The 16,539-nt window shown below is 44.2% G+C and overlaps 1 pseudogene; it reads right to left on the bottom strand.

Annotated features, from left to right (window-relative positions):
- Positions 1-11,731: 11,731 nt before the first annotated feature.
- Positions 11,732-15,478, bottom strand: LOC136471078 (dolichol kinase EVAN-like; annotated as a pseudogene).
- Between the last annotated feature and the right edge of the window lie 1,061 nt (positions 15,479-16,539).

Below are 16,539 nucleotides of genomic sequence, written 5' to 3' on the forward strand. Positions count from 1 at the left end.
GCTTGTTTGGCTAATCTATGAGCATCTTGTTTAAATATTCATCAATAAATCGTGGAAAGATAATGTCCAATTAATCAAAATATACAAATCAGAGCATGGGCGAGGGAGGGCGCGAGGGTGGAGGCCGGTGCGAGCGAGGGCGAGCTAAGCTGGCGAGGGTGGGCGCTATGGCGAGTCCATAGGATTTATAGCAGAGGATTGATAGGAGTCTCTCTCTTTTCTTTTTGTCTTAATTTTCTTTCCTTCTATGTTAATTCTCTTTCCTTTTGCTCGTTGCCATGCATGTTGGTGCATGCAAACATGCAATGTGTATATGAATAGCACAATAATTTTCTACTTCCTATTTTGCAAACATGCAATATTCAATCAAGAAGACAAATCGCGGGCTTTCCTTTTCTCGCTCGCCCATTGGACAGCGTGGGAGGTGGGATCGATCACATGGGGTGGCAGACGGACGTGACTGCCCTAATACATTATAGAAACACCAGAATAACTATTTTTTTCACAAGTAGAAGTACAAGATTGAGAAGCAAATTGTCAAGCTTGTTTGGCTAATCTATGAGCATCTTGTTTAAATATTCATCAATAAATCGTGTAAAGATAATGTCCAATTAATCAAAATATACAAATCAGAGCATGGGCGAGGGAGGGCGCGAGGGCGGAGGCCGGTGCGAGCGAGGGCGAGCTAAGCTGGCGAGGGTGGGCGCTATGGCGAGGCCATATGATTTATAGCAGAGGATTGATAGGAGTCTCTCTCTTTCCTTTTGTCTTAATTTTCTTTCCTTCTATGTTAATTCTCTTTCCTTTTACTCATTGTCATGTATGCTGGTGCATGCAAACATGCAATGTGTATATAGATAGCACAATAATTTTTTACTTCTTATTTTGCAAACATGCAATATTCAATCAAGGAGACAAATCACGGGCTTTCCTTTTCTCGCTCGATCCTTTTCTTTTCTCGCTCGCCCGTTGGACAGCGTGGGAGGTGGAATCGATCGCATGAGGTGACAGACGGACGAACCAAAGCAATTGTCGCACCAAAATAATATCCACACTTTGTTCTTTTTAGTAGTAGGAGAAATGTCACTTTAACGTTGGTATTTAATTTTTACAGTATTGTTATCTTATCGTGCGATCTTTATGTTTTTAGTATAAATTGTTAGTTATCCCGTAGCAACGCACAGGCATGCTACCTAGTATAAATATAAAGAATGAAAAAGACGACAAGAAAGATAGGCATTAGGCCAACTCCTTTTGATTCTTTACAAACACATCTAAAAGTTAATATGTGGGCTATGGGCTGTGGGCATCAAATCAAAACAACAAAAAGAAACATGGATTCGACCATAAGTAGCATTTGTCCTCCTTTTTTTTGAAAAAAAGAAAGGTACTGCAGAGTTACAGGATTATCAATCTTATCAGCACCATCAATTTTTGGCAACTGTAGAACTCAATCAAGACACCCATTGAAGTGCTACATCCTAACTCGCAACCCAATTAAGAGTAAGTTCTCACAAGCCTAGCTCCCCAGCCATTATTAAACTGTATGAAGGGCTCCGAAATGAAGACCACTATTTGAAAAAAGAGTAAATGATTATTGTTTGCTTACATGCATGATTGTTTCCTTCCATGCATGATTATTGTTTCTTTTTATGTATGATTATTTCCTTCCATGCATGATTATTGTTTTCTTCCATGCATATGGCCTTAGGTGATCAATTTGTTTTCTTCAAAGCAGGCGGGGATCGCAGGGATGATAGTTTCTTTTTATATCGCATGGGGTATCGCACGGGGTGGACAGATGGATAAACCAAAACAAATATCGCACCAAAAGATATCCACACTTTGTTCTTTTTAGTTGTAGGAGATCTGATCTCTAGTGACATGGCTGGAGATGATGTCTAATGGAAACAAGCTTTCCGAGTTAGGCCCTGTTTAGTTGCACCCCAAAATGTCAAATTTTTCAAAATTTCCCGTCACATCGAATCTTTGGACACATATATGAAACATTAAATATAAATAAAAAATAAAACTAATTACACAGTTTAGACGAAATCCACGAGACGAATCTTTTAAGTCTAATCAGACTATAATTAGACACCAATTATCAAATAACAACGAAAACGCTACAGTAGCATTTTGCCAAAAATTTTGGCATACAAACTGGCCCTTAAAAAAAAGACTCCCACGCCGCCGCCTTTCGTTTCCCCGGAGCGGGCACGAATGCACGATGGGCCTCGTCACGTCTGGCGTAACTATGTGCCGATGACGTGTGGGCCCGCAGGATGTTTCCTTGGGCCCGAAGGAATCCATTGCGCGTAGGCACGATGGGGACGGGAGGTGAGTACTCTACGCGTCCATGACGATCTGGCGCGGCCTTTTCTTTTCTTTTCTTTTCTTTTTTCCACCGAGTTACCGCTGGCTTAGAGCATCTAAGGACCCTTTTGTTTGGATCTGTTTTAGATCATGGTAATCGAGAGAGAAATGCTTTCATTTATTGACCCGTTTATGATAAAAACAGTCGCTAAACAGGTCAGTGTCCGTTCGGAGGCACCGCTCGCAGATGGACCCGACGGTCGGCCATGTCGGTGCTTACAAGGAGTTCCGATCAAGGGCTTGTTGGGTTCCTCTGGTTTGAGGTAATTTTCAGTTGAAATGGTTCACTAATTTATATAACTAGTTAAAATACACGTGCCTCACGCACGTGATTACAGTTGTGATAAAAAATGTTCTATGCGTATACAAAAAAAACTTTGAGATTATAGGATACATAAATAAAGATCTGGTTTGCAAATTATTTTGTTTACGAGATCCATATTGTTTTAAAATTAGAACATCAAATAGAAAACAAATATTTTGTTATAGCAATCAATTATTGACACTCATATAATACACATAATATAATTATTTAGATGACAAATTTGAGACTGATGGCCTCTTTGATTGTTCTGGTGAATTTATTTTGGATGTCCGTAGTGTAAGTGCAATTGCCAAGGGAAATTCAACATAATTACATAGTAAAAATCTACATTTAAAATTTTATGTACAAGTATAAACACGTCTCCTATCTTGATAGGATAAATATTTTTATCGGGTCATTCATATATTCTCACTAAAACTCTACTTGGCCGTTCTCATCGGGATGAAAATTCATATTCCACAACACAGAAGTGATTTGTTAAAAGCCAGCTTCAGATAGATGCAATAATTAATAGTTGACACCAGTAGCTGCCGTATCGAATAAAACCTTACTTTGAGCTCTCATATTGCAAAAACACTACAGACATATCACAATAAATGGTTGCTTGTGTCTTCAACCCCTCGTCCGTGTTATCTTGCAACGTTCAAGTAAAAGTGATTCAGAACCAGGTATCTCTGAAAGCAGAAGTTAGGTGCATCTATGTTTCACGAACCACACTTGGCAGGACAGTTTGAAGTGACACTTACAAAGAGCCTAGTTTGTCCAGCTCCCCACTGATCCCTAGTGCAATGTGCTTCTTGCTGGCAATGGTCTCCTCCAGAATTTCCAATTGAGCATCTTGCTCTGCAACATGCACAAGGGGATAGTGCATTTTTTTAAATCAAATTAAAAAGTTTCAGGACATCAGATTAAAGAAGATAGCATATCCCCAAAAGGATATCACAACAGCTAAGCCCAAAGTGTGTCAAAAGACACATCAAGAACTAACCAGGCATTATCAACATCACATTGATCATTGTGATTATCAGCAAACAACCTGGTGTGATGACGCTTGTGGACCAGGAGTCCACGACAAAAGTAACTGGAAGCTGCCAAGAGGACTCCAATCATGCATAGGCCTACGGTGGTCAGAGAAAATATAAAGAACTAACACACTCAAATCACAGAACTTGCTAGAACTGTCCCTTGCACCATCCCTGAAAGTGCTAAGAGCGTTTAATATATAGGAAATCACAGTCAGAAAAAAGTGCTCATAAAAGGATACAACTATACAAACCTGTGGAAGTATGATCCTCTTGGATTTCTGTCCAGTTGCCATCCAGAAAGAAATGAGAAGTTCCCTGCAGTCAACAAAAGTTATGCACCTAGAGGAATCCAAAGATGTAGGAGTGAAAAAAACTAAATTGTTTGTGTTAGACCCATCCGTGAAGGTATTATACAATGGAAAATATGATTCTCTCTATGCTTAATCAAATATAGGTCTCAGATTAATCTATGTCACAATATATAAGAACCATAAAATACACCACTTAATAAAACTGTGCTGACAACTATAAATCTTTCATGCACCTATGAGCTGTGGCACAACTACGCATTTTCTGTACACATCTTAATTGTTGAGACAATCATGATATTCACAGGATTTGAAATCATACCCTGATTATAACTTTTGGATTAGAAGCAGATGTGTTTTCTTTATGAACGCGCAGACTTCTAAAACACATTGAGTGAGAGAGGGGTACTGAACATTATGCTAGAGAGAGGAGGAGTGGCCCTTTGGGTAATGTAATCAGGAAGAGCTTTTACTCTTGAAAAAAATAGTGGAGTGCACATGGAGGAAGAACCAAAGTGCCAAGCTTGGTAAGATCAAGCTGGGAGAAATTAAGGCATCATCATAGAAGCATGTTGCTTTTTAGTAGAAAACATGAGGCTAAATATTATCAGGGACAGGAAAAAAAAACAGTGTCGCTCCAATACCTGCACTGTTGTAGGTGTCACAGTGTCAAGCATAGTATTGGAAGTATAACTTCTTAACCTCAGCTTAATTTTCTTTGGTTCAATATCCAATGATGTCTTCGCCTGGAATGCAAATATAGTTGAATCCAAAACCTAAATAAGCATAGCAAACAAACATTAATATAAAAACTGTAGCGACTTTGTTCTACAAAGATACAAAAACGCTTTCATAAGAAAAAAGTTGGCCAACTGACCTCTCATCTTGTCAGTGAACTGAGGGGATAAACCCTTAGGGTCCTGCATGTGGAAGTTACATGGTCCAGTGTGATAAAGATCGGACAATCGTTGTACTATGAGGCTTTTGGAAATGACCCATTCAGCCATGTGCATTGCTGCTGTCTGAGAAGGTATGGAAAGATTGGATTGACCAAATTATCAGTCCAGCTTGGGTGAGTCAGACCTGATCAGAAGACACACGTTAAAAACTGCTTCCTCTCTAGTCTCTTGAACACGATTGGTTCTTATTTGATTAGAATGAATCCACTTCACGCACGATTTGGCTTGGAATCTTTTTATAGACCTATATCGAATTCAAAGGATAAGAAACGGGAGCAAAGATTCATCAGACCCACCCGACCGTTTAGATCTTTGGCTGCTCTCCTGCCCCTCTCTATTTTCTAGCTTCAATCCCACACCAGCCTTTAGGATTTGAAATGGAATATAATCTATCTATCTATCTATTACACCTAAAAGAGAGAGAGAGAGAGAGAGGGTTTTGTACACAGGACCCGGCACTTCTCAATTTTCATCTATTTTTTCAATAAACACGTCACAAGGACAAACAAAGAATTGGGCATTCTCTCGAAACCCTCAAGAAAGAGCTCATAGAAGCCAACGCACACTAGGCCAGACGCCGCACTGCACGAAGCTACCGAGGTGAGGTCGTCGTTGAGGAGCTGGTAACCAAGCTGGTGAGCGTTGAAGCGTGCTGCTTGGAGCTCAAGAAGGCACTACGGCAAGCCACCAATTCGTCGTACGTCTACCTTCTGCCCAAGCTCACCTACTTATAAATTAAAAAGTGAAATAAGTGACTAATTTTGTCGAACACCACCAATTTATAAGTCACCCCTGCTTATAAGAAATAAGCTGGTTCACCTCTACTTAAAACTTATAAGCCACCATTTTCTGCGTGGGGCCCACACCTTTCACTTAACAGGCATGAGCTTATAAGTCATTTACAACTAAACAGGCATGACTTATAAGTCACTGGTTTTCAGTCACCTGACTTATGGAAACCAAACAGGGCCTTAGTTGGAACCTGTTTCTACGCAAGGGAAACAAGTATTACATCGAGGTATCATTGCCCCACTGAATTGATTTGAAAGTAGTTCAAAATTTCAAATACAAAATCATTTATTAACATTTTGTTATTTGTAATGGTAAAATCTATGTGGTCCCATGCAACGCATGGGTATGTATCAAGTTCTAGAAATAAAATTCGATTCCACAGAAACAAACGGGCCGTATGAGGCTTCCAATATGGCTATTTATTACAAGAATTAGAAAAACAAATGAAAAAACATGTTTCGATAGAATTTCTAACTCTCTGTCTTTTCTGTACTCCAAAATCACCATTTTAGTTCTCCACTTTTGGAGAGATTACATGGCTCTCTAAATGCAATATATGATAGTTTTTTTAATAATTTTTTCCACATAAGGAAAATTATGATAATTTATATTGAAGTATAGAGAACAAACATTTGTGTCCGTTGGAGACACCAGAGATATACAAAGAAATATTTATTCGACGGCTCTCTAAATAGATATATAGATTAAATTTGTAGAGCCTCTTATAGTGTGTTTGATCCCATAAATTAATTAAAACCAATAATATCTAAAGATGCCTCCCATTTCATTATTGGTTACTTTCTAATTTCTCAATTCTTGGGAACCAAACAGGGCAAACAGGGCCTTAGAGTTTGCCCTTAAGTGATCCGGACGTGCGAGTGAACTTTATAGGGTTTTTTTTTCTGGAAAGAGATAGCAGGAGCTCTGCCTTTCAATAAAGTAGAAGAAAGAGTTTACACACAGGTACCACGCCCTGAATACACGTGTGAAATATCCACAGGATTTATTTGAGACACAACAAGCTCCAAGTGATCAAATTGATCAGTGTAATCGGACAACAGAATGAGAAGAACAACTCGCTTGTATTGATCTCAGGCTTATACCTTTATACATGTACAACATTGACACAGTCATAGGGCTAACTAGAATAGCTACAAACAAGGAGAGCCAAGGAACGTGCTTGTGCTCGCTAACACCCCCCCGCAGTATGAGCGTCGTTGCCGGCGACGCATAGACTGTCTCGGAACTCCTTGAAGCTTGCCGTGGGAAGCCCTTTGGTCATCACATCGGCGAGCTGTTGTGTCGTTGGTACCTGTATAATCTGGCATTGGCCAACAGCAACCTTTTCTCGGACGAAATGCACATCGAGCTCAATGTGTTTGGTGCGTTTGTGGTGCACGGGGTTGGAGCTCATGTAGCATGCGGAAACGTTGTCGCAGAAGACGATCGTAGCCTTGGACATTGGGCAGTCAAGCTCACCTAGAAGCTGGCGAATCCAGGTGCACTCGGCCACAGCGTTTGCAACGCCGCGGTATTCGGCTTCGGCACTTGAACGAGAGACGGTGGTCTGTCGCTTCGACGACCACGAGAGAAGAGCGTCTCCCATGAACACGCAGAACCCTGAGGTTGAGCGTCGGGTGTCTGGGCATCCCGCCCAGTCGGCGTCCGAATAGGCGACGATGTCCGAGTTGTTGCTGCGCCGAAGATGAAGGCCGAGCGTCGATGTGCCGCGGATGTACCGGAGAATTCGCTTGACGAGTGCCTGGTGTGCCGTTGTGGGTGCGTGCATGTGCAAGCATGCTTGCTGGACGGCATACTGCAGGTCAGGGCGAGTCATCGTCAAGTACTGGAGCGCGCCGACGAGACTCCGGTAGTCCGAGGCATCGGAGGTGTTCAGAGGAGAACCAGCTTCACTGGATAGCTTGCCGGCGGTGTCGATGGGTGTGTCGCAGGGACGGCAGTCGCGCATGCCGGCACGGTCCAGCAAGTCGAGGGCGTACTGCTGCTGTTGGAGGAAGAAGCCCCGATCGTTGCGCTGAACTTGAATGCCAAGGAAGTAGTGCACGGGTCCCATGTCTTTGAGCTTGAACTCGTCGTTGATAGTGTTCACAACCCAGCGAAGGATCTCGCTAGAGGAGGCAGTGATCACGATGTCATCGACGTAAAGTAGGAGATACACAGTGTCTTTTCCTTGCCGTAGGATGAAGAGGGAACTGTCGGAGCGGGTGGGCCGGAAACCCATCGAGCCAAGGAAGGTGGCCAGGCGCATGTACCACGCCCTAGGCGCCTGCTTCAGGCCGTAGAGGCTCTTGGAGAGGCGGCACACGAGGTTGGGGCTGTTGGTGAAGCCGGCAGGTTGTCGAGCGTAGACTTGTTCGTCGAGGATGCCGTGGAGGAATGCGTTGTTAACGTCAAGCTGATGAACCGGCCACTGGCGTTGGGCGGCGAGACTGAGCACCGTGCGCACTGTCGCCGGTTTGACAACCGGGCAGTACGTTTCGCCATAGTCGACTCCCGCGCGCTGTGTGAATCCACGGACGACCCACCGGGCCTTGTAGCGATCGAAGCTTCCATCTTCTTTGAATTTGTGACGAAAGATCCATTTGCCGCTGACGACGTGGGCGCCGTGTGGGCGAGGAACGAGTTCCCACGTGTCGTTGGCAAGCAAGGCGTCGAATTCCGACTGCATCGCTTTGCGCCAGTTTTCATCTTTGAGTGCTTGATTGACGGTGCGCGGGATGGGCGAGATGTCCGCCGTGGTCGCAGCGCCAGCATACCGGGGGTTGGGCTTGAACGTGCCCACACGTGCCCTGGTGATCATGGGGTGGGGCGCTGGAGTGGCGACCGAGTTTGGCGGAGGAGATGAGCCCGCGATCGAGTCCGGATTTTTTGCTGAAGCCGGTGGAGATCGTGGTGATGCGGTCGTAGAGATGGTCGCGCCTGGATCGCGCGGGGGTCCACTGGGACCAGGCGTCGTGGCTGGTGTGCGCGGTGATCGCGGCGCGGAGTCGAGGCCACCAGGATCGCGCGGCGCGGCTGGTGCGCGCGGCGATGGCGGGGGCGGAGGTGCCACGTCGTTGTCACTGAGATCCGGGCGCCAGGGGTTGTAGGCGCAGTTTGTTGGCGAGTTTGGTGCTGGTCCGGATCGGTAGGGGAAGACAACTTCGTCGAAGTGAACATGTCGCGAAATAATCACTTTCCGCGTCGACAAGCTGTAGCACCGATAGCCACGATGATCCTGCGAATATCCAATGAAAATACAAGCCACAGACCTGGGTGACAGTTTGTTAGGGCTGGTGGACTCGGTATTGGGGTAGCATAAGCAACCAAAAACTCGCAGGGATTTGTAGTCGGGATCGGTGTGATAGAGGAGGGAATAGGGGGTGGCCAGGGAACGTGGCTTGCAAGGTTTTCGATTGTGAAGATAAGTCGATGTTTGCAAGGCTTCGACCCAGAATATTGGTGGAAGAGCGGCATGAAGAAGGAGGGCGCGGACTCCTTCGTTCAAGGTGCGCAGAACACGTTCGGCCTTCCCATTCTGTTGGGAGGTGTAAGGACATGAAAGACGAAGCACGATGCCATGTTCAGAGTAAAATCTGCGGAGGACGGAGTTGTCGAACTCGCGTCCATTATCAGTTTGAAATGCGCGAATTGGACTGCTGAACTGCGTCGTGGCGTAGGCATGGAAAGACATTATGTGTTTGGCAACATCAGACTTGTGACGGAGAGGGAATGTCCAGACAAAGTGTGTGTAGTCATCTAAAAGCACAAGATAATATTGAAATCCTGTGAAGCTTGCAATAGGTGACGTCCAAACATCACAATGAACCAATGCAAAGGGAGCAGTGGTTTTATTTTGAGAAGAAGCAAAAGGAAAACGAATGTGTTTGCCTGTTCGACAGGCATGACATGTATGTGAAAGCTCTTTATTACAAGTGAATGAAAATGACTGAAGAAGACGACGGAAAGACTCATGGCCGGGGTGACCAAGTCGTTGATGCCAAAGATCTGCAGAGACGGCGGTGAGGCAGTGTGAGGATGCAGTGGCCGCCGGATGCAGTGGATAGAGATCGCCCGTGCTGTCACTGCGGAGTATCACCTCCCGGGTGTGTCGATCCTTGATAGAGAAACCACAATCGTCAAATTCAACGGTAATTGGATTTTCACGAGTAAGAGTGCGAACTGAAACAAGGTTCTTGATTAAGGATGGGGAGATCAGAACGTTATTTAGAGTAAGTGGAGTAGAAGAGGTTTTAATGGAGGAGGAACCAGTGTAAGTAATGGGGAGAGAGGTGCCATTACCAACGATGATTTTAGTAGAAGATGAATTGGGCGTGAGAGAGGACATGTTACCAGAGCCTTGGGACATATGTGACGAGGCGCCGGTATCGAAGAACCACTCGCCAGTGGACTGGGGTTGGTGCAGGGAGATGTTGTTGAGGGTGGCGAGCAGGTGGGGATCCAGCTGATTGGAGGCGCCAGCGACGTGTGCCTGCGGCGCCGGGGCGGACGGCCGAGCGCCGAGGACGCCGGGTGCTGGAGCGCGCGGTGGCCCCTGGAATGGCCAGGCCTGAACCATGCCCGTCCAGGGATTGGTCGTGGGCCAGTAGCCTGGAGGAGGCGCCTGGTTGGACGGTGTCCCCTGCTTCTTCTTCTTCTTCTTGTGGAAGGAGGAGGAGGTAGACTGGCGGCCGTTGTTGGGTGCTGGAGGAGAAGGCGTCGTGGCCAAAAGTTTCCCGGGGGCGCCCTGGGTCATGGACGCGCCGTGAGCGGTGTGGGCGACAAGGGCGGCCGCGGCCTGGAGGTTGGCAGCCGAGGACGTAGTCGAAGAAGAGGCCAACGGTGTGGTGCCGGTGGCCACGGCCTGGCTGACGAGGGCCGCCGCAGCTTGCATCTTCTCGGATTCGACGATTCGATGTTCCTCGAGTTGCAGCATGGATCGGGTCTTGAGGAACGAAGGCAGGCGACGACGAAGAGTGATGTGGGGGATCGCATGATGAAGTCGAGGGTTGAGGCCGCGGACGATGTTGTAGATGAGGTCCTTGTCGTTCACCGGAGCACCAAGGCCGGCGAGACGATCTGCCATGACTTTCATGCGAGAGCAATACTCGAGAACGGGTAGATCACCTTGGTAGAAATTCCGGAACTCGGCGCCGAGATAAACAGCGCGAGTATCCTTGTTGTCGCGGAAGAGGTTGCGGACGCCGCGCCAGAGGGAGTACGCGGTGTCAGTGTCCTCCGAGACCATGGAGAGGAGCTCGGGAGAAATGCGGTTGTAGAACCACGAGACAATGGCGCAGTCGTTCTGCACCCAGTCGTTGTCGCCTTTGGACTTGGTGCCGTCGACATGATCGCTCAGCCCGTACTGGCCGAAAATGGCGGAGAAGGAGCGAGCCCAGGCGACGTAGTTGGCTTCATTGAAGTCGAGGACGATCGGCACGCGGTTGAGGATGTTGATGCCGTGGACGACGGATGGTGCAGCGGGCTCGGTTTGGACGCGGAGGGTGTGAGGGAGGAAGGACTCAGCGTCGGAGTTGCTGTCGGAGCCCGAGGAGGAGGACGAAGAGGAGCTCATGGCGGCACCGAGTGGTGGAACGTGGGCAGCGGAAGTTCAGGATTGAGGAGCGGCTGATACCATGTAATCGGACAACAGAATGAGAAGAACAACTCGCTTGTATTGATCTCAGGCTTATACCTTTATACATGTACAACATTGACACAGTCATAGGGCTAACTAGAATAGCTACAAACAAGGAGAGCCAAGGAACGTGCTTGTGCTCGCTAACAATCAGCATCACAGCATGTATATTCGTTCATCCCAATGACAGGTTCATATAAGACTTTATGTACAGCCAACTGCCCAGCTCTGCCAAAAATGCCCTCTACTGTACGACTGGAGAACATTTTATATTCTTCTACTGCTGTTCCTATGCCTATACCGACTGTCTCAACCACGAGCACGTCCTCTCAACTTCCGAAGGTAGGGGTTACAGAGAATGTGATCTGTTGAACTGAATCATCAGGCAGTTGATGCACCTAGGATACCAAGTGACTAATGTAGAGATAATAACATATTGCACTATATATACTAAAAGTGTAAACAAAAAGAGGACCTCAAGGTCAGTTTGATATACAGAAGGCTACTCCTATAGACACAGAAGACTATAGAACACGAGGGGGATGAAGGCATTGTCCAGCTGTGCAGTGTATGCCTCCAACAATCCACTCAATGTGACAGCTATCAGAAGTGAACCAATTCTGTGTCAGAAAGGAAAATATGGGTCAGCAAGATGTTATGTAAGCTTGCTTTGTTGGTTTTGCTGTCAGTAGCTAGCTTAAAAGCAAGAACGAGATCGGACCTGCGAAAGAATGTACCCACTGGAAGCTAAGAGTGACACCAGGATCGAGCAGGCTGCTAGCACCGAAGTTATGCCCGCTGCCGTGCCTTCAATTGTTTTCTCTAACATTTCAGAGAAGACCAAAGCATAAGAGTTCAGAGAACAAAGAGTGGAAGGACATAACACATAAGAAACTGGACTCACTTCCTGTCTTGCTTCATCTTAACACACCATACTTTGTACCCTATCATTGATGCCTAGGTAAAAGAAAACAAAGAGAATCCATCATATGGGTCAAATCAAAGATAGTAATCAACGGATCACACAGATTAGACACAGAACTTACCATGGTATCACCTATCCCCAAGCTGAGAATTCCAGCAAAAGGGGCAAGTGGTCGATCATTTAATCCAGATGACATCCATTTGGGAAGTGCGCAGAGGGAAAAATTTATTGGCCGAAATCTCCCAATATTTCCGATATATCCTTTTTATCCGTAGGTGCCGATAAGGAAATATCTATCTTTTTCGTATAAATTTTGTTTAAATTTATTTAAATTTACTTAAATTCAAATTAAGTTTTATTTGAATTTGGTCCGATATTTCCGATATATCATGTTTATCCTCTTTATCTGTGATCCCCGATAAATTTTAATTTCCGAAAATGAAAACCTTGGCAGCCAGTAAGAGTGAAAAATGGCTGAACACACCAATAATATAAGGTTTTCAACCACAGAACGTGACAAGAGGTAAGATATGAAATGAGGAAAATGAAGCCTATTAAAGCACACCTACTTGACAATAAGAATCTCAGAATCACGATGATCGGTAAAGGCGTTCATAAACTGATGCACAACATGCCCAAGAGGGTATATTTCCCAAATCTGAGGCATGGTTAAACATTTTTTTTTGGGTGGGGGCAAATGAGGGACGGGTTACTCAAATTAAATGAGTGATTTTTTTTTTCTGGAATATAAATGAGTGAAAATAAATTGGGAAGACAGAAGAATAGGTCTCTTACTCGTATCATCTCCAATATCAAGAAAACTGCAAATGCTGCACCAAATGCCAAGTCCAAGAAAGCAGGCTGCAAAATACGAACAATTTTCCAGACCAAAATACTTAATATTCTGATGGAAATTGAACCTTGTTTTAGGACTGATGAAAATCAAACCTAAATACGCACAAACCACCTGAAATATAACTGCAGAAGAGAAAATGAGAACAGCGACAAGATGATAATACTTGCGCAAAAGAATCCTCTCTGTCTTGCTTTGCTTTGATATACTGTAGAACCTTCTAACTGATACATATATTACACATATCCAGTATGCACATAAAGCAAGTCGTTCATGTGAATCAGTGAACATATAGTTAATAATCCTGTGAAACAATGAAGCATTAAGCAAACATAAGTCAACATCTTAAAAGATTTTACAAGCAACAACATCTCACAAATTGTAAATAGTCCATTCCAAAAATGTTCTCCAGCTAGCCTATTCACAAAGACCAAGGAGTCCCTGTTAAATTATGTCTATCAACCACTGAACATTAATAGTGCAGGTAGAAGATGAACAGAATGACTTTGCTATCAGTTATATCATACTCCCTCCATCCCAAAAAGACCGTAGCTAGAGCTATAAACCTGGACAAACACTTGTCTAGGTCCATAGCTGGAACTGTGTTGTTTTTGGGACGGAGGGTGTAGACAATATATTTTGAAATGAGGAATCCCAATAACCAAACAATTACTATATTTAAGAACAGAGGGGATATTCAATTTAAGGGTGTCAAATTAAATGATGCGCATTGACTAACAGGCGCATGGCCGTGTGCATGCCTTCTAGGCTCTTCTCGTGAAAGGGTGAACTGCGGTGCTTACCAAACAAAAGGATGCACTTTTAGGCCTTGGACAAGGTGTGTCCATGATGGCAGTAAAAACATTAACACCACCACCAACGAGATATAGAATAAGGCAGAACCAATTCTTTTTCGTGTATGTTCCTCAGCTGCTTGTGTTTGTTGCTTTCCCTCCATTCTACAGCAATCCCAAACTTGAAGAAAACTCTTGTATAGTAACGGAAGTAGAAAAAGGCCAAGTAAAAACCCCTGCCAAAATGAAAGCGAGTAAGCATAAATGTGCAATGAAACTCATGCCACACAACCAAAAGCAACCCTACCTGAATAATTGCGGTCATATCGCTTCTAGTTCCAGGTGTGTGAATGAATGCTTTTGATGACATGGAGAACTCCATCTGCCATCACAAATGCAAGGCAAAATAATTAAGTAAATAAATAATCATCTTTGCCACTAGCTGGTAGAATAAATCATACCTTTGAAATTGTATGTGCCAACATATCACCAAAGTAGAGAACAAGACCACCTGACACCAGAAGCGCCTCCCCTGAAATATGCAAAAGTGTAAATAAATGAGGGTGAAAAACGAAATAAGTCCAAGTCAAGGTAATCGAAAAATACACTGATACAATACAGAAACAACAGAGGACCACAAGTGATTACTAGACTTGTATACAAGATATATTAAGGTATGAATTTCTACTAGCATATGAAACTAGACATGATGAAAAAGAAGAGAAATGAAGACCTAGTTACATCTTAGACTTTAGTTACAAACCAAAAGATGCGCATGAGGGAAACTTCTCTAGAATATGCTTGATTAAGATCACAGCAGCCACTCCATGACAGAGCATATACACCGTATCGGTCATTACCATCAGGCCTACAATAAATCCAGCACGTAGGTCAGTTTGAGAACTTCCTTGGTATGCAGTATGCTGAACCTAAATTACATTTAAATGTGGATTACACATGCGTGTTACCTCCATCAGTCTTCAGTAGAAAGGACAAAAAGAATGTCATGGGATATAAAACTATCAACAATGAGCCGTACTCCAAACGTTTAGAAATTCCATTGCTGGGAGACTTCCGGAGATGCCAAAGGAATAAAGCTAGCAGACTGAGACAGCTGATTGATGCTGCCCAGTACTGCATTTCCAGGTATGCAAATTCTGGAAATGGAAACACAATGTAATTAGCAAATTGTGTCCATGGCAACTGAATAGACAACAAATACAACTTAGAAACCCTTTGAGTTGTTAAATTTGAATGTGGAACTGAGGCAGATCTTCATTTAATAGCCAACATGATCGAGACAGCAAAATCGAAACACACCTTTAGGTCCATTAGGATCAGTTGGTAAGAGCCTCGACAGTTGAATTAACCGAGAAAGCATGACGCTGGGCAGTGGCTCCAAGAAGTATGCCTGTTCGGTTGGCTGGTTCGTATCGTTACTGGTTTGTAAAGAAGTACTGCTGACTAGTTTGTGTGAGAAAAAAATATTGTTCCGGCTGAAAATTTACGATCGTTTACGACAAGCCACAGCCAAACAAACAGGCTGTAATACATCATTGTTATGCCTTTCCTTTTTTATTTGTCTTGCTAGAAGCACAGATAAGAGCATTTGTCGAGTATAAGCTACATAGTGAGCATATACCCCAGAAGAGAACTAATAGATTAGCGACTATGGAGTACATGCGGTTTTGGACATCGCAGAATCCCAATTAATCTGAAAAGGAATCCCTAAGCCTATTCTTTACATTCCTGTCAACTGAATAGTTATTAGACACTAAGGCTCATGTTAAACCGCATTTTGGTGCCATGGAGAGCGAACCCCATTTTGACTGCATGTAGAAGCCAACAACCCGACTGCACAAGGGATCAGCCCTTACGCCTGCAGCTCAATATCCAGTGAATCTAGTAATGCAATACTTGTCTCCCGATTTTAGCTGCATTCCACACGTTGAAGCAGCCTGAATTTGATCATCACTCGCACGAATCAGCCTCCGAGTCTCCCCGCTCCGTGCGGGCAGAGCTTTTTGCGCCTGAGTGGTAGCAAGGTCCATAAAAATAATTTTATCTAAAAAAGGCAAAACAGGGGTACTAAGTAGGGATATATTCCCCTGTTCGCTTGGCTGATCCCTTGTTAGGTTTTGTTTACTATTGTCCTGTTCATTTGGCTTATAAACCATACCTTTTCAGCCAACGAATGGTATTTTTCTCATATGAATCGGTTAACAGTACTTTCAGTTATGTCTTATCAACCAAACGAACATATACTAGTTTGTTATATGCACATTACATACTCTTGTTGTCTGTCGGATTGGAGCCGTTTTTAAACTTCAGCTCCATGCACGAGCAGTTCTACTAATGAAAGTAAAGCTATTTAGATTCTCTTTTTTTCCGATAAAATAGCTTCTCACATTTTCAGATTCATCAAACACTCACCCCCACCTCAAACACTCGCACCCACCCAGATTTTAAAGAGCTCCTAAAACTATTGAAAAAGCTATGTCAAACGGGACATAATTCTCACCCCAATTCAATTTTGTACTGAAA

The sequence above is a fragment of the Miscanthus floridulus genome, chromosome 8 (genome assembly GCF_019320115.1).
Source record: "Miscanthus floridulus cultivar M001 chromosome 8, ASM1932011v1, whole genome shotgun sequence".
NCBI classification, from domain to species: Eukaryota; Viridiplantae; Streptophyta; class Magnoliopsida; order Poales; family Poaceae; genus Miscanthus; species Miscanthus floridulus.